A 25,634-nucleotide genomic window follows, 5' to 3' on the forward strand; every position below is an offset into this window, starting at 1 on the left:
CTGAGGCAATGAAGTGTTCTGTCCTTGGCTTTCACAGGTGGGCAGTTTGTGAAATGCATGCTTGAAGGATTTTTTTCTATCCATGTAAAAATGGAGGTGAAGCTGTTGACCACAATATCAGGAAATGCTGTGGAGTTAATTGCTTGTGTGAAGAGTTTCATTCTGGAATTCAGAACCAGGAAAATATCTCCAGCTGGTCCCCTATGGTTTTCTTTTTTCTTCCAACACATTGGATAAGGCAGTGGCCCTCTATTATGTTCACCCTCTTAGCATTATGATGATGCCTCCACCTCTTGGTGACGTCACCTGCTTTTCTCCTGAGGAGTTTTCCCTTGCCTCACCCCAGCTTTTACTGCATATGGTTCCGGTGGAGATGACTATATCCTTTCTTCTCCACCAGGTGGTGGGCACAATACCCAGGCTTAGCTAATCAGAGTCGCAGTGATTGCATACTCGCTTTGGCAGCACATGTAGAGAGCCACAGTGATTGAACTGGCATTGGATCACAGTCCAGTCTGGGCCACTATGTGATAGTCCCAAGACTTTAACTGAAGTTACTGGGGAATCGAAGGAAGCAAACCTTTCCTACTGTGGGTAGTGAACTGATGGGATGCATGTCTGGCTTGCTGGCTCCCATCTTTTTTTGTGGTGATGGACCTTATGCATGCTAGGTAAGTGTTCTGTCACTGAGCCATATCCCCAACTCTGCTGGTGGCCATCTTTGCATTGTATAGAAAGAACTTGCTTGAGAATGAGGGAACAAGACGACCCAGTGGATGGCAGAGCAGAAAATGAAGAGTATGACACATTCCCAATGACATTACTTGGGTATCGAAGTCATAGAATGCCCAAAGTTGAAATACCCCTGAATTTCCCAATGTATGAGTAATTCTCTTTTGAGTTTAAGTCAGGTGAAACTAGATTTCTACCATTTGCAAATGAAAAAGTCCCCAGTAAGACACTAACCAAGATACAATTCTGCCTGGAAGTGGAGAGAAGAATTTTGTTATAAAGAGTGCTGCCCCAGGTGTCTGGTCTGCCTTCTGCTTAGCTTGACCCACAGGAAGTGCACTGAGGGCTGACTGAGCTTGCCCACTATGGTGGTGTCTGAAGGACGGTTGTCCATGATTCCTCTGGTCTTTGTGCATGTGCGCTGCTCCTCCTAGCAGAGGCAAAGCCCATTTTTCTTCCTTTTACCTCATGAGGTAGGGTTTGCTTTGTGACTTACTCTGACCAATAGAATGGGGCTGAAGTGATGCTGTACCCCTTCCAGGCTGAGACCTGGGAGTTTCTGCTTTTGCTGTCTTAGGGTCCAGAGCAGCAATGTAAAGAAGTCTGACTATAGCCCTGTGTGACGGTGCACACCTGTAATCCCAGCACTTGGAAGGCTGAGGCAAGAGAATCACGAGTTTTAGGTCAGCGTGCGCTACAGTGAGACCTGTCTCAGAACAACAACAACAAAAAAAGGGTGTGTGGCAGCCCTTGTACCCTGTGAGAGGAAACCCTCTCATAATGACAGCAGAGGCCCTAGAGAAGCTAGGGAAGCATCTTGGATATTCTTGCCCCAGCCAAGCTCCCAGCTGCAGGCAACCTGCTGGCAACCTGCCTACGTGGTCCCAGCTGACACCATTTGGAGCAGAAGGACCATCCAGGTGAGCCTGGACAGTCCACGGAATCCTGAGAAATAATAAACTGCTGCTTTAAGCCACAAAGGATGGGGGTCATTTGTCAGGCAGAGCTGACTGCAGAGCTTTGGGATATCAGGTTGTGTCACCCGGACTTTATGGGAATTGGGTCCTCATGGAGAAATGATGGGAAGGGTTGGGGACCGAAGGTCAGATGAGTGGAGTGTCAGGATTGAGGCATTAACGTCTGCTTCAGCACGGGCGGGCCGGAGGCCTCCCCGTGAAGGGACAGAGAGGGTGAAGCCAAGGGTTCAGCTCAGCAGCCTGACCGATGGGGACAGGAAGCACCATTTGTTAGGTGGTCACTCAACTGTGCTGCAGCCCTGCCACCTTCCAGAGTGGAGAGAGAGCAGAGCCTGGCTCCCCGACCACCCAGGAAGAGGTGCCCTTGGCGAGACGGAGGAAGGCCTCTGGAGCTCCCGTTGGGCAGGCAGAGTGGGAGAGAGCCCACCTCCAGCACAGGGCAGCCTGAGTGAGGCTGCCCTCAAAGATGAGCAACTTCGGGCTCAGGCTTTCAGGACCTCTGCCTTCCTCTGCTTCTCTTTTTTCTATTATCCTGTTTAGGATGAACTATCTCAAATTCTTTTGGAACTGGCTGGGAAGCACATCACAGATTGCTGCGGGCTGGGATTATCTCTGGAGCCCAGCTGGAGGGAGGAGAACCGTCCACTGCTCTCTCTGAGGGGCATGAGTGTTAGTGCGAGTTCATGTGTGCAAATGAGATTTGAGTGTGTGAGAGTGGCTGGGTGTGAGCCCACACTTCTTACAGCACCAGCACAACCTTTAGAAGCCACACAGGGACCCTGTCCCCAGCAAGTGACCCACCGGCCCTGCAGGGGACCTTGCTATTCGTAGCACAAGCTCTGACCGACCAATCCCTTTCCTCCTGTCTCCTTGGCCTTCCTCCATCTGCAGTCCCCCTCCCTGTCATGCTGGTTGCGGCTATTTTTCACTCCTGCACCATCAGCTGCGGGCAGGAGCGGTGCAGGGACTCAGCTCCTACTGGGTGGTGCACAGGTTGGGCACCAGGGGCGAGAGTGCAGCACGCAAGCCGCCTGGGACCCTGCACTGAGGGAACATTGATGTGCCTGGGGCGCTTGTGAAATGTTTCCTGACAATTGTGAGCCTGAAAATCCCCAGGCCTGTGCCTCGGGCCTCCCAAAGTCACTGGCAGCCTATTGCCAGATTTGTGCTCTCTGCTGCTCTCTTCTGGCACTTGTGCTACCCTGTGGATGTGGGGAAGTTGAAAGGCCCCCACCCCCACCCCCGCCCGCAGCGGCTGCCCAGCTGCTTCCTCATGCTTCCTCAGCTAGCCGGGCATTCCCCAAACTCGGAGTTCAGGGTTCATGGTCTCCTTGATGTTCACACAGGTCTGACACTTAGCAGATGCTCCACAAAGGGAAACCGAGTGCATGGATTGGCTCAGGTCCTGAGCAGAGCAGAAACTGAGTTTTAGAGAGAAAGCTTAGTGACTTTGGTGCACAGGTTGGATGGGAACTGGAGCCGGCTGAGCTCCCAGGGCTTGTGCTGCCACAGCTTTATCAGGGTAAGTCCTAGCTTGTTCCTGATCACTGTGAGCAGATGTTCCCAGCTGACCCCACATCAGGGCAACTGCAGCGGGCTGGATGGACAGTGAGGGCAGGAGCCTGGCCCATCCTGCCAGACTGTGCTGAGCTGACCCACACCTGGGCAGATGACACGGACACAGACAGACGCAGCCAGGAGCCGAAGAGTCTGGCGCACCCGCGCCTCTGCCAGATGAGGACACTGAGGTTCAGAGGCTGGAGCTGCCCAAATCAGAGCCCCCACAGGGACAGGGACACCCGATTCCTAACCACCCAGAGCTCCTAGCCAAGGACAGCTCATGCTTCCTTCTAGTTACTTAGTGTAGAAAAAGAGAAAACACAGGCAGAGAGGAAGGTCTCGAAGGCATCGGCGTTGTCTCCAAACAGACTTGTCCGCTGGGTCCTTGCTGAGGTCCAGATTCTGTCCCCATTTCCCCTAAGACTCATGAAGTCCACCTTCAACCCTGCCTAGGCAGGAAGTCAGGCCCCTTGACCCACAGGCCTGTGCCCTGTGCTCCTACACGCCCCCTTACCCTTCATGCTGCCTCAGTGGCAGTCCGGGAGTCAGTCAGCCACCCCCTGCATGGAGGCCCAGCCCCACCGGGCCTGGTCCTCCGAAGTACAGGCCTGCGGGGTCCTTCTACAGAGGCCTCCTCGGGAGCTCAGGAGCTACAGGACAGGAACTTCTCCCTTGTGTTCCAAGGGCTCAGCTGGGGCCTGGCACAGGGTAGGCTCTTGGTGAATGTTCACCAAAAAGAAATGAACTGGTGCGATTGTGGTGGCACATGTCTGTGATCCCAGGGCTCTGGGCAGCTGAGGCAGGAGGATTGAAGTTAGAACCTCGCTTGGACAACTTAGCGACTTAGTGAGAACCTGTCTCAAAATAAAACACTTAAAAAGGGCTGGAGCTGCAGCTCAATTCAAAGGCCCTGCCTGGTTCAATCGCCAGTAATGGAGAAAAAAAGAAACTCAACTGGTGTGATCAAAGCAATTTCCTCCGGTCAGTAACAAGAACCATTTATTCAGGACATACTCCATCCAGCAGGGTGCTAAACGCAGTAGGATTCCTCACTTAGTTCTCAGACTGTTCATTAGGTAATGCCCTTTTCCTAGGTGAGGGAACTGAGCCCCAGAGATGCCAAGTGATTCTGTCTGAGTCACACCCAGGTGTCCGACCCAGCCCGAGCCCGGCCCACTGCCCTGGCTGTGGCTTTGCCCTCTGCTGGCCCTGTGTTGGCACTGTGCATGCACAGTGTCTGCCGCTGTCCTGTCTTTCTGTCACCCGCCCTCCTGGGCTGGGCCCATGGCTTTTTATTCTGTTCCCCCTGGGGGCGCTGCCTAGGGCCAAGGAAGGTGCCAGGCACACCAGGGGGCTGCAGGGACTGGTCTCAGGAAACAGGCATACCCTGCACTTTCATGTGGCTAAACAAGACTCAACAGGGTAGTTTTAGGCCACAAACCTCACTTTAGCAAAAATGAGCTTGAACCAGTGCAGCCTGGGGAGGACCGCCCTGAGAATGTGGCCCACAGACTGGCTCTGTGACAGACCTGGAGCTTTACCTCACCAAGCCTCTGTTTCCACATCTGTGTAGTGGGCTCAGGAATCTCCACCTGCAGCATGGTGGGCTGGACCAAGCCTGAGAAGACAGGGAGGGGGACACCAGTTTTTCGGGTTAGGGAGTGTTTCAGGGAGTTGGGGGTGGAAGAGGAGCCCAGCACCCAGCAGGGAGGTAGCTCAGGGGCTGGGAGCTTCCTGGCATCCCAGAACAGCAGCTGAGTCACCTTCCTCCTCCTCCATCATCTACTTCTTAATTACCTTTTTTCTGCTTACAAAAGCAGTACAGGCTCACTGTACAAAGTTCAAACAACCCCAAAATACACATGGTGGAAGGCAAACTGTTCCGCATGTCCATGTTCCCCAGACGGAACTGCTGTTGACATTTTGGTGTATGTTCTTCCAGATTTTTCTTTTGATGAACAGATGTCTATTTACTAAGAAGAGAAACATGTTCCTTGAAGACAATTCAAAGCAAGGCCAGATGTATAACGTGTGATTCTTCCCCCTAACCCTCTCGGAACTAACCACTTACCACAGTTTTGTGGAATGTTGTTTGAACTTCCTCCCTCCCTCCCTCCCTCCCTCCCTTTTTCCTTTTCTTTTTCTCTCCTTCCTAGGAGCAACTAGAAAGTGCTATCTTCAGTTCTCCTCACAAGCACTCAAGCTGGTCTTTTTTTTTTTTTTTTGGTGCCTGGGATCAAACTCGGGTCCTTGCACTTGCGCGGCAGGCCGTGAAACCACTGAGCTAAATTCCCGGCCCACTTGTTCTCTCCTTCCTTTTCCTCTTTTTTCCTTTCCTGTTTTTCTCCTTCCTTCCCCCCCCACCCCTTCTCCTTCCTTTCTCTTTCTCAACACTGGGGCTGGAACCCAGGGGCACTCTAACACTCTGAGTTACACCCCAGCCCTTTTTGTTTTGAGGCACTGAGTTGCCCGGGCTGGCCTCAAACTTGTGATCCTCTTACCTCAGCCTCCCAAGCAGCTGGAATTACAGGTGTGGGCCACATGCCTGGCTTTTTATGTGCATTTCCATCCACAAGTGGCCTACATGAGGGGGATGGTGACAGTTACGGACCAGAAGACTGAGCCTGCCACAGCGTAGGTCCCAGTTTCAGTGATTACTAGCTGGCTGACCAAGCAAGTTACTAACCTCTCTGCGCCTAATTTTCTTCCTCTACAAGATGGAAAACGTGATAGCACCTCTTCAAAGTGTGGTCGAGAGAATTAAAGGAGATGAGTGTGCTGAGCTCAGTGTAAGGTCCTGCTTCACCCAGCATTACCCACTGATGTAGACACAAAAGTCTCTCCCACCCCCTGACCAGACTGTATTATGCATATTGTCCTGCTTGATTTGGAGGAAGAATTATGTGGAAAGATTAGTCACAGGGATCCTGAAATTTACACTGGAGATGAGAAGTTTTGCATCAAGATTCAGACTTAGCCACACAAGCGTGGTCTGGGAGCAACCTGGGTTTCCCAGGCTGACTCAGTCTCCCAGGATGGCTGAAACCTGGGACAGGACAGGCTTCTGCCTGCTGGGCCTGAGGCTATTCCTGTCCAATCACCAACATGAAACTGTCTACCTTTCTTTCTTAGTGCTTGAGATCAAACCCTGGGCCTGAAGCATACCAGGCAAGTGCTCTACCACTGAGCTGCAGTCCTAGGCCAGGAACTTTCTGCTTTAACTTCTCCCTCAGTTGTTTCACTTCCCGTCTCCTTCAAGCCCCCTTTGTCCTTAGTGAAGGCACCCAAGTCAGCGGGGTTCAGAGCCAGGGAGGGTGGGGACACTGTGTTCTCCCTGGCCTCCCCGCTGCAGCAGGCCCAGGGCCTGTCTCTCCCATCTCATGCCCTCTGCCTCTCTTCTCCCTGAGGCCTCCATCCTGCTACGTACAGGCCTGTGCACCTCACACCACAGCTAGAACAAATACTTAGGTGTCCTTTGACCTTTCGGAGTTGGTAATGGATGGGTTGGAGGGGGCATCACAAAGGATGAGTCCACATCCTAGATGTGACTTTATTTAAAAAAAAAAAAAAAAAAGGTCTTTGCAGGTGTAATTAAATTAAGGATCTGGAGATGAAGAGATTGTCCTGGATTATCTGGTTGGGTCCTCACTCAGTGATGAGAATCTTCACAAGAGAATCACAGGGAGGTTTGCAGAGGGAAGGGGAGGAGCCACTGTGATCATGAGGCACAGAGCAGAGCAGTGCAGCAGTGTAGCCCAGTCACAGAAGGCTCAGAGCCCCAGAAGACTGAAGAGCCAGGGCGAAGGAGTCTCCAGGGGGTGCCAGCCCTTAGATTCCCGACTTTGGGCCTCCAAAAGTGTGGGAGAATAAATTTCAGCTGTTTTAACCACTCAGTTTGTGGTAATTTCTTATGGCAACCACAAGAAAGGAAGACAAGAAATATGTGTGTCTAAACAGTGTAAAACATATATTGAGAAGTCTTGCTTTTATCCATGATCAATTGTATTAGGTTCCTTTGTATTTTTTTCCAGAGGTTTTTTAAATTTGAGAAAATACGAAAGAGGAATACATTTTGCCTTCCCTGTTCCATTTAGGAATGCTGTTATTATTTTTGTTTTGGTACTGGGGATTGAACCCAGGGAGCACTGAGCTACATTCCCAGCCCTTTTATTTTTATTTTGAGATAGGGTCTGGCTAAGTTATCCATGCTGGCCTCAAACTTTCGATCCTTCAGCCTCAGCCTCCTGAGTAGCCAGGGCTGTAAGGATGTGCTGCTGGGCTCAACTAGGAGTGATTTTTTTATTTTGTTTTGTTTTTTGAGTCAGGGTCTTGCCATGTAGTTCAGGCTGGGCTTGAACTCACTATGTAGCCCAGGCTGGCCTTGAATTTGGGGTAATCCTCCTGCCTCAGTCTCCATAGAGGAGTGATATTTTAAAATATGTCTCTGACTGCATTACTTACTGTCTTTGGATGACATCCGTACTCCTCAAGTGGCCCATATGACCTGACTCCTCAGCCCCACAGACCCTGTACCATTTCCCCACTCTGGGCTCCGTGCTGTCCCCGCCCTCATCCCCAGAGGGTTCCCATTCCCTCTGCCAGGGGTCTCGTCACTTCCCTTGAGAAGCCTTCCCGGACGTCTCAACCAGGACGAGCTCCCCTGTTCCTGCCCTTCGTATCATACCACCCTGCTCACAATGTGCTAAGGCCCCCGTGTCACTGAATGTATCACAGTGTAAAACTGTCTTGATAATGGAGCAGCTTGGAGCAGGGATCTCTTTTGTTTACTTCTCCAGTACCTGGCCCTCTGTAGACCTTTGTCAACCACACAAGTGAACACTAAAGAACAAATGCTTTCTAGAATCTGTGACATACATGAAAGTGTTCTTACGGTCCCAAGCCTCCAGAGTAATGTTTGACATTGTGTGTCTGTGTGTTGGTCTCCATGGAGATGGATGACAGCTTTTATTGGATTCTCAAAGGGAACCTAATCCCAAAGATGTGATAAGGTCTTAAAATCAGGGTCTGATTGTGCAGGAAGAAGAACAAATTTAAATTCAGGCTTGGAGGCCCACAATGCCCTGGGCAGGTTTAGCTGGAGCGTTAGAGCTGAGGGAAGGCAGGGCCACTTCCTGGGACTTGCTGCAAGGCGCCCCCTGGAGGAACAAAGGGACGGGGAAATGGCAGAGACTCCACCCTGAGGGAAAGGGCTGCCTAACAGTAAGAGCTGAGCAAGGACACAAGTCTTACTGGGGAGGTGGTGAGCTTCTCATCACTGGAGGCATGGGAACAGATGTGCAGAGCCTCCGTCAGGAATTTGGCTGAAAAGCCAAGGAAAGACACAGTTCCAGGATGTAGGCGTGGTAGATGGTGTGGGTCAGAGAGGACAGGCTCTAAAGTAATATAGCTGTGGTTTCTCCAGCCTCCCACAGGTTGTGCAATTGAAATGCCTCTGTTTGTCCCCAGGGTGAGTCCACTTAGAGCACTGTCACCACAATTTCCATGAAAAGGGTAAGTCAGGATGACCTCCTCCCTGCAGGGATGGCTTCTGCAGTGCAGTTTGTCTTCCTCCCATGGAGAGAGGTTGTCTGGGCCTGAAATGCAGGCACAGGCCTGGGTCCCTTCTTGTGGCTGTTCTCTTGCATTCTCCTGGCTCCCCAGGGTTTGCCTCAAGCCCTCCTTTCAGGACCGGAGTCCCATTTCAGCTCCCTTGTCTGGCCCTGTGGGCCCCCCTCCCCCAGCAATCCAGGGTGACTTCCTGCTGTCCTTCCTGAGAGGCAGCTCTTGGGAGCCTGGAGGACTTTGTCCCTGAGGCAGAAAACCAACCCTCTAGGGTCCCCTCTGGGCACCGAGGACCAGAAGATGGTGCCTCCAGCAGGCTGTGGCTCCGAGGACATCTTCAGACTGCTGGGCTTCTGGCATCAGTGCTGGTGGTGAGGAGTCTACCAGCCCTCCCAGGAGCTGGAGGAGTGAGCTGCTGTGAGAATGGTGGTTTTGGTGCAGCACTGCAGCTGGGCCACCCTGGGCTTCTGGATGCAGCTGCTCATCTGTCAGGGGACTGAGCACATTTCTAATGCTTTCAACTTATTCTGCATCTGAACTATTAGACTGCAGCATACACCTCACAATGACAGCATATGGGTAGTCAAGTCACAGTGCTGGGGCTAGGAATGTCATTCACTGGCACAGTACTTGCCTAGCAGGTGCAAGGCCCTGAGTACAATCCCCAGTACCCCCCACCCCAAGTCATAATGTTGGATACAAGGTCAGGGCTCCACAAATTTGAGATATTGCTGTCATGACTATTTTTTAATTTTATTTAATTTTATTTTATGTGGTACTGGGGATCAAACTCAGGACCTCGTGCTTGCAAGGCAGGTGGGAGAACCACTGAGCTAAATCCCCGGCCCTGTCATGATTATTTTTATAACAAGTACTGTTTAAACTCTGAAATATGCTTCTCAAACCAAGGTTCAAGTGAGATCACAGGATGGGAAGTACATTTTGTTTTTTTGTGCCGGGGATCAAACTAGGGACCTTGCGTTTGCGAGGCAGGCGGCGGAACCACTGAACTAAATCCCCGCCCGGGGAAATACGCTTTGAAAAGCAAAATCCTACGCAAATGTCTTAGGTAATGGTCACTGATGACATAAATATAATGAAAAGTCTTTGTAACCAAAGAAGCCTGTCATTTCTCAGTGGGCCACAAGAGGGCACCCTCTTCCTTCTGCCTGCATCCTGGTCCCTCACCCACTCCTCACCAAGGGACTGGTCTAGGCCTCCTTCTGAGTCAACGGCCGTGTGGATCCTCCATCGGGCAGAGCCTGGGCCTGGGGATCTGCTTTCACTCCTTCCCTCCACAGCATGGAGGCCTGGGCATGGCATTGAGACATGAGATTGAAATCTTTCCTACTTAGAGCTGTGTTCAGCCCTGGTCAGCATGGGTCCCCAAGTACAGTGCAGTGCACTAGAGCTGTCTTCACAGCAGGCTCCTCTGGGGTCGTGTGCACTGCTGTATCCACACGAGGCGTGCGTGTGCACCAGACGATGCTTGCTGCATTACACTGAAGTCAGTAAGGAGGTGGCTGCTTTAGGATATTTGCTGTCATTCCTGTGCACCCCTCTATGGCAGGGCCCCCCCCAAATCTCAAACCTCAGTGTGTAAGTGGTCCACAGAGGCCAGGAAATGTCATCTCAGGTGGCTAAGTTCCACATGGAGTAGGAGTTCTAGAAGGAACTGCCCCATGGATAAAGCCTGGGAACCAAGAAGCCCTGGGGTTTGTCTGGGTCCTGTTTCAAGGCCAAGAGGAACAGCCTGCCTGGGCCAGTGCAGTGGTGGCAGGAGGGGCACTCAGCCTGGCATGGAGGGCTTCCCAGCGATGAGCACAGTGCCCAGCTCCCACCCACAGCTCGTTCTGGGCACAAAGGACAGCTGTAGGGAGGCCCTAGGCAGCTGGGAGTCACCACAGAAGAGGATTTTGCTCTCAATATGTGGCAGTTTGGAGGCTCATACCGAAGTGGGGTGACTGGGTCCCAAGCACCCTTGTGTCAGCCCCTTCCCCCGTGGTTATGTGGTTACGGCCGATATCCAGGGGCCACCAGGAGTCGGGCACTTGTGTGAGGTGTGAACTCACCTAACACTTCAGACCCCTGCTTCCTATTTGACCTGGGACTGAAGGAGAAGGGAGCTGCGTGGAGAGGCCCTGAGGGCTCCTTGTTCAGCTGCTACCTCACCCCTCTAACTCACCTTGGGGAAGCCTTCCTAGATGCGGCACAGCAGCTTCCTGAGACCTTCATCTGCCCAGATGTGGCTCCTGATCGCTGTCTATGCTGCTTCTGGAAGCATCTCGTCATGTGGAGGCACTTGGGAGTTACCCCAGCTGGGGCCATCATGAGATTCTGTCTCTGCGCTCGCTACCTCCCCTGTCGCACGTTCCCAGGAAGAGACAGGACACCAGGCAAAGGTCCAGCACTTTATTAGTCACAGAGCACAGAGAGGCCATGGGGTCTCAGCTCATGAATGTCTTCAGTGTGGCCAGTTAGGAACACAGCCTGGGAAGCCACCTGGTCCATGGGAATGTGGGGGATCACAGCCCAAATGAGGCCCCTGGGGCCACGGCAGTCACCACCTCCACTAACTCCATAAAAAGCACCAGGAAGAATTTGGGGGAAGTTCTAGTTATGTACCTGGACCACTTCAGGGCTCCGACATTCAGTCAGTTAGCATTACCCATAGGCAGCCTTTATTCTTGATTTTCGTAGGTTTTTCTTTTGGCTAAGAGATTGGCAAAGGCCATTGAACTTGAAACCAGTCCTAGTTCTGCCTTTTGCTGTCCGAGTGACCTTGGTTGGTCACTTTACTTCTCTGAACCTCATTAACCCTATTGACATTAGCTGGGTTTGAGGAGGACACCAGGTTTTGGAAGGAAAAGAGGGTAAGCAACAGAGAAGGTGTTGCTGTTAATGACATCCTCAGGCCACTGAGGCAAAGGGATCTCAGGGTAAATCTTAGTCCTGAGTCTTGTAGCTACTTTAGAGTGTACATGGAGCAGCCACAGTTCCTGCAGTGGGTACAAGTACCACAAGGGGGCGTCCTGAGTCTTGTTTACTCTACCTTGATGACAAATTTTCCATTTTTCTGTGGCTATATTCCAAATTGAACAAAGATTTATGGTTTGTAGTTTACCTAGCTGATGTAATAAACTTTTTTTTGCCTGTTTTTTTGAGACAGGGCCTTGCTATGTAATCCAGACTGGTCTTGAACTTGTGGTCTTTCTGCCTCAGGGTTGAGTACCTGGGACTGCAGGCATACACCACCATGCCTGGCTTAATGATTTAATAAACATGTAAAATAAATTCATGTGCATATATCAGTTTCTCAGTCATGTGGATATGATACCATGCCCCGTTATAACAAAGCCTCCAGGGAGGGTGGTGGTGTAGGGGGAGCTGAGAGGGGATTCTATTCTGCTTCAGCCACTGCTGGCTTGGGACAAGTTTCCCAAGCATGGACAGTGCTGCATTCCCCACATCCAGCCTCACAGGGATGTTACGAAATGGACACAGTGGGAAGAAAAACAACTTCAAGGTCAAGAACATGGTTCACAGGCCCTCTTACCTCCAGCGCTTGGCCTTCTACTTGACCCTCTTCCCTCAGGGGCAGAGTTGGGGTGGGCGAGAGATGAGTCCAGCTGTTAAACCGTGACCTCAAGAACAGTATTTCCAGGAATCCCCATCTTAGCATCCAAGGGATTCCTGGGAAAACTGGACCGTGAGGACAAGGTGGGAGAGTGGCCTTCAGCACCAAGGCCTGCCCTGTCCCTGTGAGCCAGGGGAGCGGCCGGCGGGGGCGCCACTCACAGGATGCGGCTTCCTGCTCTGGGAAGAGCAGTGACTGGAATTTGAGTGCCCTGGAAAGTACCTTCCCATCACCAAGGCGGCCTGGTGAGCTTGTTGATCAGAAACCATCTGGGACCTCAGTCCCCAGCTGCACCCCCAATCCCCTTAGCTACCCTGGCTCAAGTGTACCCCAGTCGCTAGCCAGAGGGTGAATAGGGCACATCTACATTTTTCTTTTCTTTTTTTTTTTTTGTACTAAGGATTGAACCCAAGGCCTTCATAGTGAGCTACAGTCTTAGTCCTGTTTTTATTTTTTATTTTGATACCTGGTCTTGCTAAATCATTAAGTGGCCCAGGCTGGGCTAGAACTCTTAATCCTCTTGCCTCTGCCTTGTAGAGGGCTGGCATTACAGGCGTGTACCATCACACCCAAGTTGGCAACTTTCTCTGATGACCTCCAGCAAGTCACAAGCCCTGAACCATGGCCTGTAAATGGGACAGACGGTACAGGTCCTATGGAACAGCTGAGTTGATAGGATAGGATGTGGGGTGAGCCCATACCATTAATGGAGGTGTCTGGGTCTGCTTTTGTGAACAGTAACTCTAGGTGTAAAGACCAGAGTGGGATTCCTTATGTTCTCCTGTTCCCCATCCCCGATTCCATGATCCCAGCAGTGGGTAGAGCAGTAGCCTGAAGGCAGACAGATTAGGGTACAACCAGCTGAGCACAATCGAGACGTGACCTTGGTTGAGCTGCTTAACTGAGCCTTGGTTTTCTCCTCTATAAAGTGGGCCAGCAGCACACTGCCCCCCCGCCCCCTCCCTCACTGTGTGCTGGGAGGTTAAACAGCACTGTGCTCGGCCCAGTGGTTCTCTCACGCTGCCCATTGCTCAACTGAAAGAGCCAAGCTGAGGAGCTCAGAGAGTGAAGGCCCTGACTCAGAACCAGGGCTTTTGTCTCCCAAGCTTAAGAGTCTTTTTTTTTTTTTGGTACTGGGGATCGAACTTGGGACCTTGCGCTTGCGAGGCAGGCGCTGAAACCACTGAGCTAAATCCCCAGCCCATGCTTAAGAGTCTTTAGGAGTCGTCCGATCTGCCCACGGGCAATTCACTCAGCTCTGGGTCATTAACAGCAGCTGTCCAGGATGCAGGGCCTAACGGCCACCACGGAACTGTGCAGCCCCTCATGTCACGGATGGACCCCGGGCACAGAGGCATCGGGCGGCTCTGGTGGGTCTGGAATCCAGGACTCTGCTGATGGCACAGAGTCTGGGGACATCCATCCTTCCAGCCCCCCCCCCCCCCGCCACTGTCACCACTTACCTTGTCCAGGCCAAGGCTGCAGAACAACTTCTCCCTTCCCGAGCTACAGTGCTTCATCTCAGACTCCCAACTGACCAGAGATGCAGCACTGCACCTCAGGCTGGGGGACAGGGCCGCGCTGCTGGCGAGGTGGCTGGGCCGAGGCGACTCCTCCTGGCTGCCTCTCCCAGCCCTGCCTGGAGGCTTCTGTTGCTGCCCCAGCTGTGCTTCCTGTCCTTGGAGGCCACTGGAGCCCACTGAACCAAACCCCATCTTCCTTTCTCCCTCCTCGCAGTGCTGGTGATGCTAAGCTAGTGCTCAACCACTGAGCTGCACCTCCAGCCCTGCTGGCCTTTTCTCTTTCATTGCCATGGAGTCTACCCATGGAAAGTGCACAATTAAATAATTTGGTTTGCTGTTTTTTTGCAGTGTTGGAGTTTGAACCCAGACCCTCACACAAGTGCACACTAAGCATGTTCTCTAACCACCAAGCTACACTCCCTGCTCCTTCATTGGTTTTTAATATTCACAAAGTTGTGCAACTGTTGCCACAATTTTATTTATTTATTTATTTTTGGAACCGGGGATTGAACTTGGGACCTTGGGCTTTTAAGGCAGGGCACCAGAACCACTGAGCTAAATTCCCGGCTGTTGCCACAATTTTAGAATACTTCACCCCACCCATAACCGCTCCCTCCTCAGCTAACTCCAACCTGAGGTGGACCAGTTTCTGTCTCTAGAGATCTGTCTGTTCTGACCTAGCTTGTGGACCCCATGGCCCCATCCTTCTGCTTGGAGCAGCCAAATGGCACCATGGGACTTGACATTGTGTCCAGGGAGCACTTGCCCTACCTTGTCTCCCTTCCTCCACTCCTCCCTTCTTCCCACCCACCCTTCCAGACGCACTGGGAGGAATGGAAACAAGAGACCTCAAATGCAAACGTGGCCCTTTTTTGGATTTATAACCCCAAAGGGCTCCCTCTGCCCCAGGCTGACTCTGAACCCTCCCTCAGCTCGGAGGGCCTCTGCATCTGTCCCATCTGTCCCATCTGCCCCCAGGCTTCTCTTTTAGGCCACTGCTGCCCCATTTGCTGCTCCAGGCTCACACAGTCCCCTGGCTCCCCGGCCTCTCCTCTTCCTGTGTGCAGTGTCAGTTGAGAGGACAGCCTTTGGCTTCTTTCCACCTCGCGTCCCCCTGCTCCCGTGATCTTGCCCATACTGTGACTGCTCCATTCCCGTACTTTTTAAAGTTACATCCCCAGGTCCCCCACATCTCTGTTTCTTTTCTTTTCTTTTCTTTTCAGACAGAGTCTTCCTAAATCTCTAGTTGTCTAGGCTGGGCTCGAACTTGTAAGCCATCTGCCTCAGCCTCCCAGAGTGCTGGGATTACAGGTGTGTGGCACTGCACCTGGCCCTTTACCACTCTTTTTGGTTTTATTTTTTTGGTACCAGGGATCAAACTTGGGACCTTGAGCTTGCGAGGCAGGCGGCGGGACCACTGAGCTAAATCCCTGGCCCCTGGCCCTTTACCACTCTTGAAAGGCAACTTCACTTGTCGTGGACTGGTGGCCCAACCGTGAGGGAAAGAACGTGGTGAACCGGCCTCACCTCCTAAATCACAGCAGGCAGCGTGGATCACCCCTCAGCCTCAGGCTCTCTAGAATGAGAGTCATGGGCCTAGATTGGACCTGGTGAGATCTCCGGTTCCCTGAGGACAGAGCTCCATATCTTGTGGTCCCTAGACCTGGCTGATGGCTTTGTCCATGGTGAGTAACTGCAGGGGCGCCATGTATGGCAGGTTGAATGACCATGTAGACAAGTCACTTCCTTCTCTGGGCCTGGCTTGGGTGGGAACGTCCCCTCCCCCACTCCTGCCCCACCAGGCTCTCAGGGTGCCCGAGGAGCCTCCTGCTCTGTCTGATGGCGACCGTGGTGGCCTCAATGCCAGTGACCTACACTTTCAAGGATGTCTGAAGGGCATGGGCAGCCTTTCCTCAGGTCTGGGAAAGAAGAAAGAAAACACCTCCATTAAAAAAACAAAATGTCTCCCATGCCTACCTGCATCAGGAATCTGACCTAAGGCTCAATGCAGTCTCCGGGAGGAGTGGGACGTCTACCTCTAGTCTGTTGCTTGGGGCAGGTCTGCCGGCAGCTGAGGGGACAGCCTGCCAGAGGTATTCTCAGCCAAAGAACTCCCTTCCTCTTGCAAAAACTCTTGCACACTTGTTATCTCAGCACTCTGGGAGGCTGAGGCAAAAGGACTGCAAACTGGAGCCTAGCCTGGGCAACTTGGCAAGATACTGTCTCAAAATAAAAAAGGGCCAGGCCGGGGATTTAGCTCAGTGGTGCCACCGCCTGCCTTCCAAGCACAAGGTCCTGAGTTCGATTCCCTGGTACCAAAAAAAAAAATTAATCAATTAAAAAGGGCCAGGGTGCAGCTTAGTGTGAAGATCCTGGGTTCAATGCCCAGGACCATTCAAAAAAAAAAGAAAAGAAAAAGAAGAAAGAGGAGGAAGAAGAGGAGAAGAAGGGGGAGGGGGAGGGAGGGGAGGAGAGAAAAAGAAACCTTTCAAACTGGCCCTGGCTTGGCAGCAGTTCTAACCCTGGACTCGATTGGCCAGGTGGACGACCTGTGCATGCCGCTCCCCTGGCTCCAGCACCCGGGAGAGGAGGTGCTCGGCTTGACCCCTGAGGTGTGGGAGCCGGTGGTCTCAGCACTGAGTCACTTGAGGACAGAGTGGCTCTGGTGTTCTGTGTCACTTCGCTTTCCATGCTGCGTGGGCTGACACCTTCCTGACCCCTCTTACTGCTCAGGATCCTGCAAGCCACATGTTAGGTTAAAGCCTAACCACGTTGTTTCATTTTCACTGTATTTATTTCTACCTTTGGACTGTGCTATAGTTTTCATTTTATCATAACTGTTTCTATTTAAGTACTTGGAGGACTCATCTTATATTTTTAAATACTATGATTGTGTGCACAAATAAAAAAGGAGGCGTCTGAAGGGGTGGGTTTGGGAAACAATGCCCCATCCCATCGCATCTGAATCCAATAGCAGGTGAGGCAGGACAGTGATCACCTCCAAGGCGAGCTCAGGACGTTTCTACCTCACCTCGAGGGTGAAGGGCGCACAGACAGCAGACAGCTGACTCTGCCGTGGGAACAGGGCAGCAGAGGTGGCCATGCTTCTCCAGGAGAAAGTGACACTGGACAGAAGCTGTAATTCCTCTATGGCTGCGGTCTGAGCTGCCTAGTTCTGCTCCTCAGTACCAGAGCAATCACACAGGTGATGACTAGAACCAAAATGGCCACTTCTCGAATGGTTTCTTGTGTCAATCCCTGTGCGTCCTTAAGGCTCCACTGCAGGGGTGTTTTCTGAGGCCACAGAGCAAGGAGCTGTGCTGGGTTTCTTAGCTCAGAGTAAACAATTCCACACCCCCTCCATCAACCTCCACACTGGGTCTCTCCTCCCGGACCAGTTCCCCAGTCCTTTGGGTTTAGGACAGGGTCTTATCATTACACCTGGTCATTGAGCAAACCAAGTGCCTCTTCTGTGCCCAGGGAGATGGGGCTGAGCCTGGTAGTCAGGCTGAGGTAGAAGCAAAATGCCCTGTCCCACACCTGTAATCCTCGAACTCTGGGAGATTGGGGGAGGAGGATAGAAAGTTTGAACCCAGCCTGGGCAACTTAGCAAATTAGCAAGACCCTGTCTCAGAATAAAAATAAAAAAGAGCTGCAGATATAGCTCAGTGTGGAAGCCCTGGGTTTGATCCATAATACCAACCAACCAACAAGCCAACCAACCAAACCAAACCAAACCAAAACCAGAAACTGCTCTGAGCAGGGAATGGGGATAGACACAGAGCCAAGTAGGACAAGGAGAGCTCATGAAAGGACTGACAAAGGCTTGGAAGACAAAGAGGTCCTGTCCCTGGGGGAGCTGGGAAGGCTCCTTGGAGGAGGAAGTGCACAGTTGGTGGGGTGGAAGGAGAGATGTGGAGGGCGGACTGTTCCTGGCTCTTCAGCCCCTGGAACGCTTCCTTTGGGTCATGCATACTTGCTTGGATGGCCGATGGCACTTGTCCCAACCCCTGCCTCCTTCCAGTGAGGGCCTCCCTGAGCAGGGGGTCCACAGAGCTCCTGTCTCACTTACCCCACGGAGGCTCTTTCGTGCTCTGGGTCCCCAGTCAGAAGATGAGACAGGTGGTCGGTTGGAGTCCCAGGTTCTGTTGCCAGTTGGCACCACTATTTCTTCACTTTTCTCTGTTTCCCCTTCTATGAAAGGATGAGGCTGAGCCGGGTGGACCTTTTACCTGGAGGTTCAGGGAGGGCTTTCTGGCAGCCTGGAAGGCTGACCCCAGGGGACTGCCATTTCCCCCTCCCTTGCCCCAAGTCTTCAGGAAATGTCGCCAGCCAGCCCAGGATCCTCTGTCTTCTGTCTGGAAGCTCTGGAGGGGCGGGTGAAGGGAAGGAGAAATAAACAGTGGCTGTCTGGGGTTTCTCAGCCCAGGGTGAGGAGGCTCCTGGGCTCCTTCCCTTATATGGCAGGCTACTCTGGGCCGGGAGTCCTCTGCACTCCCCACCTCTACTGCCACCCAGAGGACTGGGGGCCACCGCTGGTCACCTGGGCTCTGCTTCTGTGAGGCCAGGGCAGGACCAGGACGTGTCCCAGAAACCACCTGCACCAACCATCAGCTGTCTTGCCTCTGGCTGCTTGGGTGAGGGATGGGGAAGAGGAAACCCAGAGATAAGGGGACCCACCTGCTTCTGACTTAACTCCCAACTCCTGCTGTGACCCTGTCTGAGCCCCTTTCTTCTCTGGGCTTTCATTTTTCCCTCTGTCCGATGAGAGTATGGACAATGATGATCAATCCTGTTGGCCCTATGAAGCGGGAGCTTTCGCAGCCCTGTTTGGGAGAAGGGGAAATAGGCGTGAAGATGCTGTCATTTGACCACAGTGATCCAGCTGGAAAGGGAGTGGGGCAGGATGGGTACTGGGGGCTGTCTGACGTCAGGGTCGGGTTGGGTTCTTGCTACAGCTCCTCTGGATGGAAATATCCAATCCCTGTGGAGAAGAGATTTTGCTGGGGCCACTCCTGCAAAAGCCAGGGAAGCCCCAGGGCCCAAGCCCCAGTCCCCAGAGACTGACCCCTATGAACCACAGGAGCAAGGGCAATGGGTCTTTCATCGCTGTCCTCAGCTCATCAACTGGCCTGGCACAGGCTCAGGGCTCAGGAAAGGGTGTTGTGATGAAGAAACCCCAGAGGTCACGTTGGTTCCATGGGCACGGTCTCCTCCTCCCAGGCACCTTCTGAGGGTTAAGCCCAAAGATGCATGTGAAAGCACTGAGATGCTGCCCCCAGGTGGCCTCACCTTTTTGCCCAGTTTCTTTCCTCTGAAGTGCCAATTGGTGCTGTCCCTAGGCTGATGTCTCCTGATCTGCCCACTTCCGGCTCAGCCCAGCCGTGAGACTGTGGAGCCAGGGATGGGTATACCAGTCTGGGCCCAAGTCCCAGACAGGCAGTGGTGACTGCAGGAGAGGCTGGAGGAAGGGGGAGGAGTGGGGCAGTGGGGTGGGCTGGGAACACTCGGTAGTGGCCTCACACAAGCACTAACATCCTGTGTGCCCTGGAGGAGGCCCGGAGCCTCCCTCACTCCATCCATCACTGTGGCATCCTCTCAGGCCCCAGTCTCCTTCCTGGGGCTCAGGGCTGGGGCCTGGGGCCCAGGAAGATTGTCAGTGTGGCCGAGATTCTGCAGCTGGCGGCTCTGCAGGCCTGCTCAGTGTCGGAGCCGGACAGGCGAGGGAGGAGGCGCCTGCAGCCCTTCTAATCCAATTTGTTTAGATCCAGTCTCTGTGGCTCATTAGCTGGTGAGTAAGGACCAGGTCTGTGCACGTTTGCACACATGTGTGGGGTGTGCAGGGGTGAACAGGTGAGCCGTGTTATGTAAAGCAGGCCTGGGGCTTGTCCCACCTCCTCGGAGCATCCTCCTTGCTGGAGTCTGCTCCTCCACCCACCCTCCACTCACCTCCAAACCTTTCTTCCTTTTTTCCAGCCATGTGAGACCTGGTGCCAGAATGCCCCTCTGCTGCTGCCTGTCCCAGTGACTGAGTGAGTTCCTTCACTTCCCAGGCCTCAGTTTCCCCAGCTCTCTTAATGGGGCTGACACCTCATCCTGCCCTCTACCAGGAGCGTGAAGGCGCCTCTAATAATTGGCAAGCGTGAGAAGCATGGGCGGCAAAAACAACTGCTGCTCTTTCTTGAGCTTTGCAGCACACCTAGGACACAGCCCAACTTTGGGAGCCCCTCCAAAGCCCCAGGAGCCCATTGGTTACCAGCAGGCTCAGAGAGGCTGTGATTTGTCCCAGGGCCTCCTGTCTCCGGGTCTGGCTCTCTTCACTCTTTCTAGGGAAGATTGCTACCGTTCCCTCCATCTTCTGCAAGCTGCTCACTCATCACATCACACAGGCTTGCATGGGTCTTTCATCAGGAATGTGGGGAGGCAGAGACTCTCAGCTCCTGATCAGTTCTCCTTTCTTTGGTTTCATTGCTCAGCCTGCAAAGGCCCAGAATTGCCCACATTACCACCGTTCAACCTGGGCCTTCCTTTTCCTCGCTGTTCTGAGGCCTGGTGAGGGTCAGCATGGGGGGGGGGGTCCCCAGGTTCCCAGATACTCCGGGAGCTGCCTGAAGCAGGCGTGTGTGGAGGAGCTGGGGGACACTCACAGTTCTGCTGCCTGCCGCCCACTCCCTCCCTGGGAGGTTCCTGCTCTGGGCTTCCGCTCCTCCAACACCAGCCGGTGCCCTTCCCTGAAAGGGACAGAGATCCTGCCTGGCAGAGGGATGCGGGGCTGCTCTCTGGCCAGGGCCCTGGTCTCTGAGGACCCAGATGGGGCTGCCAGGCGTGGAGAGACCGAGGAGGGGCCCAGCCACTGCTGGCCCAGAACTCCCTGAGATTTTCCAGGCCCTGTGGAAGGGGACCCTCACGCCGGAGCAGCCACTGTCACCGCTATACCAGTTTGGCTCTCAAGGAGGTCTTCAGAGAAACTCTAGATCCGAGAGCAGCAGAAGTTCCTGACTAAAGAACCAGTCTGGCATGAAATCCCCCCTGGGCTTGTATATAAGGAGCCATTAGCCAGGGATTTAGCTCAGTGGTTTCGCCACCTGCTGTGCAAGCTCAAGGACCTCAAGGAGTTTGATCCCCTGTACCAAAAAATAAAAAAAAAAGGAGCCATTTGGGGTCCAAAAACCAATCCCCAGAGGTCTGGGGAGCTGTCACCTGAGCACCCCGCCCAGAGTCAGAGAGGATGTGCATCTGCCTTTGCCTGGTAGGGTCACCTGCTGAGAAGTGCCGGAGCAGACTGGGACCCAGGCTCTGTGTGCTCAGTCCAGCTGCCCCTGAGCATGGGCAGTGGCTGGCCAGGTGACCCTGAGACAATGCTCACATTGTTACAGTCACTGCAAAAGCCTAGTGGGCTCTTCTGTCCTTGCTTGTTTCCAAGAAACATGAGGGAATGGGAATGGGCCACATCTGTGAGCCAGATGGCCTGCAGTCTGGGAGGACAGAGGCCAGGGCTCTGAGCAAGCCTAAGGCCCAGGCTCACACCTGGTCGCATGGCCACCACCCTGGCCTCGACTCCTACACATATGTGTGAGCTCTCCAGCCTCTGCTCGCCTTGGCCTCCAGGGCCAGTTTCCATCACAGATTTGGAAAGAATGAAGAAGACATGCCCTGCTCACACCTCTAGAATTAACTGGCTGTGTGATGTAGGATCAGGGTCTTCACTTCTCTGGGCCTTGTTTGTGAAGGCCAGATGAGGTGGACGTCAAGGGCCAGCAATCTGAAGCTTGTGATAAATAAGCCAGAACAAACGGCTGCAGTGCCCGTTTATTAGCGCATGTAGGGTAGAGGCAGGAAGAGCAGCAAGGAGGCAGAGATGAAGGCCTGCAGCCCTCGGTCGGGACAAGATGTGGAAGCTGGCTGTGGAGCTGCTGTCTGGGCCCCTCCTCATGTCCCCTCTGTGCACAGCTGCCCTGGGTCTCTGTTCCCAGAGCGTCCTCTGCCCATCACCCACACCGAGTTCAGCAGCCTCACACGCTCCCCACTTCCTCCCCAGGGAAGGGTGCTCTGGCTTTGGAGCAAACCCTGGGAATGCAGTTTGAGGTCGAAACCAGGGGGCGGGGGGAAGCCAGGGAAAGAAGAGGGCTGGCAGGCGAGGCTGCCCTAGACCCCCTAGGCCATGTCCCAGGAGCTCAGCCCTGGGAGGTGTCCTGGGAGGGACCTAGAGACAAGCGTTCCTGCAGTTCCTGTCACCCTGGGCTCCCAGGGAGGGCAAAGGCTGCCAAAGAGTGTCCCCAAGCTGTCTTCCTCTGTACCCAGCTCCTTGGGCCCACCCTAGCCACGGCCACCACTGGCGAAGCGCTGGGACTCTGGATGCTCCGCCCTTTGCCATGGTTTCTTCACCTGACTCACAGTCACTTAAGAGTTAGGCACCACTCTGCCTGCCCTCGTCTTACAGATGAGGACACTGAGGCTCTCAGAGCTGACAGCACTCCCTTGGCCACATAGCTACTAAGTGTCAGATCGGGACTGGTTCCAGGCAGCCCAAAATGCATGTTCATGGCTCCCCTTGGAGCCCAGATTATTTATGGATTATTTTTATTTTTAATTAATTTTTTCTTGGTTCTGAGAATAGAACCCAGGGCCTTGCACAAGCTAGGCAAGCACTCTACCACTGAGCTACATCCCAGGCCCTTTTTTAAAATTTTGTTTTGAGACAGTATTTCACTATGTCACCAAGACTGGCCTTGGACTTGCAATCCTCCCGCCTCAGCCTTCGGAGTAGCTGTGGTTACAGGTATGTGCTGTTGTGCCTGCAATATGGCATCATTTTCAGAGTGATAACCTGAGTCAGTGTCTCATGGCATTTTCCAGGTATGTGTTTGCCTTCATGGAGAGGGGCTGTGAAAAGAGAAAGCATTTTTAGTCTAAGCAGAAGCCTCCTGGGCCCTGGCAAAGGCTGCACGTCAGTAGAATCAAGGGGGTTTCTTATTTTGGTTGCTGTTCTGCCTGTGCCATAGTATCTTTCCCTTGCCCGCTGTCCAGTTGATAGAAAACAGCAAACCAAAAGCTACCACCAAGATAAAGGAGTTGGTTCTGCCTTCTGTCCTGTCTGCTTTGCGAAGAGCAGGGAGCTCCAGGATTTGGGGGCTTTGCTCGGATCGGTGAGACTTTCTGGGTAATAGGGATCTTGGTTTCTTCTGGAATGTGTTGGGTGGGAGGGGTAGCAGGCTAGGTACCCGGTCTCCCACAGACACATACACTGTGTGACCATGGACAAAGGCCTTGCCCTCCCTGGGCCTCAGGGTCCGTGTGCACGCACGTGCGCATGTTTGTATGTGATGTGGTAGGGAGAGGACTGGACCTTGTGGGGTGTCCAGGGCCCTCCCAGGTCAGATCCTGACCTCATCTCACTCCTCATTGCTCACCCCAAAGCTGGGATCCAGTGACCAGGATCAGCTGAAATTTCTGCACCAGGACTTGGAGTCTTAGAGCACTTGTGTTGGAAGCATCCTAGGCTACACCCATCATTCCCTGAGGAAACTGAGGCATGGAGAGGAGACACAACAAATTCCTGGTGATGCATGCAGTCAGAGGCCCAGCTGGCCCTCCAGTAAGTGCCCTGACCTCCTCTACTCACTGAGGGATCCTAATGGGTCAGATGTTAACGGAGGGGCCCCCGAGGAAGGTGGGAGAGAAGAGGCCTTTAAATTCTTTTGGCTTTGAAGATGGAATAATCCTGACTTCCTTCTCCAAATAATTTTTGGCCCTTCCTAGAACCAGATGGCGGATGTTTGGAATTTAGGTTGTAAATAGTGTTTGAGAAGCGGGTGGGGGTGCTGATGTGTTACTTTCTCCAACCGCCAGAAGGGAGATCTGAAGGAGGGACACGGGGGAGGGAGGCTGACTATGAAAAGATTTGAAGAGAAGGGAACGGGAAGGAAGAGAGGGAAGAGGGGAGGTGCAGGGGAGGGAGAGAAAATGGAAGAGACACTTTTGGAGTGAGCTGGAGAGCCAGGCAGCCAGGGCTGGAGTGGGGAGATGCAAGGAGGAGGAGAAGGAGGAGGGGGAGGGGGAGGGGGAGGGGGAGGAGAGGAAGAGGAGAGATGGGGAGGGGCTGGGGTGCAGGCACAGACAAGCTTCATCTTGCGAACCCTTGAGTTTTCTAAAAATAGCTTAGCCTTTCTCCCAGCAGGGCTGGCAGCAGGGAGCAGGGGAGGCCCACTTGTCCTTTTATGGTAAGAAAAATCCAGCTCCTCAGAGGGGAGCTGGGCTGGGGCCTGTAATTCTGATTGAAGCCCAGCCTTGGGGTCTGGGGGGGACTAGGTGGGATTTCCTGGCCAGGGTCCTCTACTGTTGATAAAGAGCAGGAGGAAGCCGAGGCAGCAGGGGCTGCCCAGGGAAGCCCCGTGGTCCCGGTGGATCCCTAGTGCTCGTGCTCGGGAGGAGGAGCTTATAGACATCTGGTGCACAGGAAACTGAGTTCCAGACGGCGCCGCCGAGAGAGATTGTAGGCTCCCCGAGCAGGATTTTGACCCATCAAGGTAAATCGGCGACTGGGTCTGCTTGTGAGTGGCTTTTGTGTCCACTACTACTACTGTGGAGGGAAGTGTGGTCAGTGGAAAAAGCCCTGATGTGGGTGTCAGGAGACCCAAGATCAACTTCTAGCCTGGGCATAGCTCACTGTGTGACCTGGAGCCATCTGCTGACCCCTTCTTATCTCAGCTTCTCTCACTGGGGTGATGTCAAAAGGTTGCCCAGGTTTTCCTCTCTCTGGGAATTTATAGCTGGAAAGTGAAGCTTGGGCTTAGAATACACAGGCAGCTGTTCTCTTCCTGGGCCAAGCTGGCTAAGTAAAATCTAAGATGGTTGGAGACAGATACAGAGGAGGCCCAATGGGGCAGACTGTGGATCAAATCCCCAGCTTCTCTTGCTGGTCTGGCCCTGCCCCTCATTCCACACATGGAGGCCAGAGGTCATGTTCAAGGTCATCTGGAGAGTTGAGGCAGAGCCAAGAATAGAACCCAGGGCCTCAGGTCCCAGCCTTGGGCTCTCTGCTCTTTGGGAGGCCTCCCACTGCAGTCCCCATGCTGTTGGCAGCTGCCTCTGGCCATGTAAAGGGCTCCCCGTACAGTCTGCCACCTTCCAGCTACCTCTGACCCCAGAGCCTGGCAGGCACCACCCTCAGTGGTGAAGAGTGTAGCACCTGCCTAGAAAGCAAAGACGAAGCAGAGGATGAAGCCACTCTGGCACGGTGGATTTGGGGAAGGCTCTGCTCACCACCAGGGCTCAGTTTCTTATCTGCGACCTGAGGGCAGAGGCTCAACTCACTCTGAGGCCCCTTTAGCTCTGGAAGAACTAAGATGCTATGAGTTTAGGGTGAATCCCAGGAACATTTATTGAGCATCCACCAGGTCCCCGGGGTGAATGTCATGGGGACAGCAGTTCACTTTAGCTTTACCGCCAGTGTGAGGCAGGAACTCCCCAAATGCCCATTTCCGGGACCCTTCTGTCTCTATTCTAGGACCCCTGGCTGACTGTCTGAGCCTGGCTTGAAGCTAGGCTCAGGCAATGCTGGGCACAGGTGTCCAGGGCTGCCTGCTCACCTGCTCAGTGTTCATGCCCATTGCCCTGGCACCCTTATCAGGCCTGGCACACCCC

The 25,634-nt window shown here is 53.3% G+C and overlaps 1 protein-coding gene and 1 long non-coding RNA gene across 4 annotated transcripts in view; one reads left to right on the forward strand and one right to left on the reverse strand.

The window, feature by feature from the left end:
* Positions 1–11,229: 11,229 nt before the first annotated feature.
* LOC110351107 (uncharacterized) lies at positions 11,230–24,148 on the reverse strand. 2 transcript variants are annotated; one of them, XR_015438844.1, is made up of 3 exons: positions 19,060–24,148; positions 18,672–18,975; positions 11,230–18,358 (listed from the first exon to the last, which is right to left on the reverse strand). It is a non-coding gene; the product is annotated as an uncharacterized LOC110351107 (long non-coding RNA). The 2 variants fall into 2 exon arrangements; XR_015438843.1 differs by having other exon boundaries at positions 18,672–24,148.
* A 200-nt stretch (positions 24,149–24,348) lies between these two features.
* The window catches only part of Il17b (interleukin 17B), a 29,806-nt gene continuing 28,520 nt past the window's right edge, over positions 24,349–25,634 (forward strand). Inside the window, exon 1 of one of the 2 annotated variants that reach the window (XM_004854391.3) lies at positions 24,349–24,517. The gene's annotated coding sequence lies outside the window, so the exon portion shown is untranslated. The remainder of the gene's footprint in view (positions 24,518–25,634) is intronic. The other variant, XM_087180606.1, reaches the window with a different exon arrangement.

This window comes from Heterocephalus glaber, unplaced genomic scaffold (assembly GCF_053883595.1).
Source record: "Heterocephalus glaber isolate CG9 unplaced genomic scaffold, H.glaber_assembly_v1.0 deba00001463, whole genome shotgun sequence".
In the NCBI taxonomy this organism is placed as follows: domain Eukaryota; kingdom Metazoa; phylum Chordata; class Mammalia; order Rodentia; family Bathyergidae; genus Heterocephalus; species Heterocephalus glaber.